Consider the following 2,367-nt stretch of genomic DNA (forward strand, 5'->3'; position numbering starts at 1 on the left):
ATTCAAAATATAAATTTGTCCATCGATTTTTAAACAAACAATTTCTGTACAATAGTAAGGTATTATATTATTTGCATAAAAAATAAACTGATCATCTTAATCATTATTATAAAAACTCAAAATACGAATATTACTTTTAATAGGTAAGTAATAACTTTAATTTATAAAAGAAGTATAAAAAAAAATATATGTACTGAACAATTGATAATATTTTAAATACAGAATACATTGTTAAAATAAAATATTGTCAATTATGAATTATAATTCTTTAATTTTTCTAGTTTTTTTGGATGCAAAGTCACTTATAATATCTTCATAATTTAGTTGTTTTGAAAGTTCTTTTTCTATACAAATTGTAGCAAGTCCAGTAAGTCTTTGTTGTGACATGGTACTTCGTAATTATGTTTTAGTAAGTTTTAATTTAGAAAATGTTCTCTCTGCTCCAGCTGACGTAATAGGAATTGTTAACATAATTCGAAATGTAATATTCAAGTTGGGAAATGTGTTAATTTTTTTATTTCAGATAGTACTTGAAGTGGTGTAGTATTTGTGTCAATTAAATGGCGGAAAATTAATATTTCTTCATATAAATCATAACCATTTATATCTTTTTTGTCATTCTCTGAAAAACGTATTTCCAAATCTTTGTAGAAATTAAAACTTCTAAATCAAGGACATGACAAAGTTTCTCAACATCATACAAAAATCTAAAAACTTCATTAAATGTATTTATTTGATCGAATTGAATTTATTTATATTTTTTGTAGAAAGTAGCCAAGTATTAGTATTAATACTATATATATAGTATTAGTATTAATACTATATATATATATATATAAGTGATAAGTGGCTACATCAAATGTGAATTTGTGATAAACCGATAAAATAGTTAAAAATGTTGAGCATTTTAGTTTTAACAAACATATTTTTAACGTATCTAACGAAAATAATTTGGTAGAAATTAAGTAAAATTGTTTGTGATACTTGAGTATTTTGAGTAATATATTGTGAGTATGCCTTAGTTAAATTTTTTTTTTTTATTTCATTCAGGTGGGTAAACAAAAAATGACGAGGCCCCAAAATCGCAAGGCCCGTGGCACGTGCACCGTTCACCTCGACGCTTGCACCGGCACTGGATATGAGAGCTGTTGGTTGGGTCTGACCCTAAATAGTTGGGAAAAAGGCAAAGAAAAAGAAGAAGAATTTACGAGTATTAAATTATCGAACTATAAATGTAAATATGCTGTTCAAATCGACAGAATATGCCCAAAAATATGCAGTTATTTTTTTTTTTTGTAAAAATGCTTAAAACATATAATAATTATAGAAATAAAAAGCTCAAAAATATATAGGATATAGGTACATAAGAAAAATTATTTTTAAACAAATCTTTTGTGTAATCTAATAATAATAAAAAACATTAAGATTATATCAATTAGTTTTACGATAAAAATTATTATTCGTACCTACGAATGTTGGTTATTGTATTTTTGTAGACTTCATTAAAATAACCTTTACGCAGAGTGGACTCGTATTGTATTTTTTTTAGAAAATGTCTGAAATTACTGTTGCTTAATTTATTTAATGGGGAATTGGCGGACAGCAATGGTTTACATAAGTCATAGTTAAATATGTTTTTTTTTTTGAGTATATTGAAATAAATTCTAACTGTTGTGAGATACTATTAATCCGATCTTGTTGACGCTTCACTGCTTTTTTATGTTTTTATGGTTCAAGTGTTGTAAGACAATAAATTGGCCATCAATTTCTACTTTTGTTTCACACAGCTTATAATATAAAATAATTCTATTAGTAGAAAATATATTTTCTTCTAATTCGGTTATATTTATATTGATTTATTTTGGATATTTTTAAACACGTGAAATAAAACAATTTGATTATAAAAAAACTGACATATATACTAAGTTAATAAGAAATAATGTAAATGTGATATGCAACCATTTAACCGTGATTAATAAATGAACACGTACTGATTTTCATTTTGTCGTACAATTTTTAGTCTAAATGTCATTATGTTTTATCACAATCATATAATTATTGATATCGTTGGTAATAAGGTCGATTACTTATCGTCGATCGATAAAAAAGTTTGTAAAATTATACATGTACTTAAAATATATTTATCAAAGATGATTTATTTTAAGAAATATTTTTGTATATTTTTCAAATACCCACTTTGTATTTTTATTTAAATAAAAATAAAAATGTGTAATATACAAAAATATGCTAAAAATTACTTAAATACACATTTTTCCTAAAATACGAAAAAATAATCAAAAATAGGCTAATTCAAACTTAGTTTTTAACTTTACCGTTTTATAAAATAAATTGTTAGTTTACCAACAA

The sequence above is a fragment of the Sipha flava genome, unplaced genomic scaffold (genome assembly GCF_003268045.1).
Source record: "Sipha flava isolate LNK unplaced genomic scaffold, YSA_version1 52143_pilon_pilon, whole genome shotgun sequence".
In the NCBI taxonomy this organism is placed as follows: domain Eukaryota; kingdom Metazoa; phylum Arthropoda; class Insecta; order Hemiptera; family Aphididae; genus Sipha; species Sipha flava.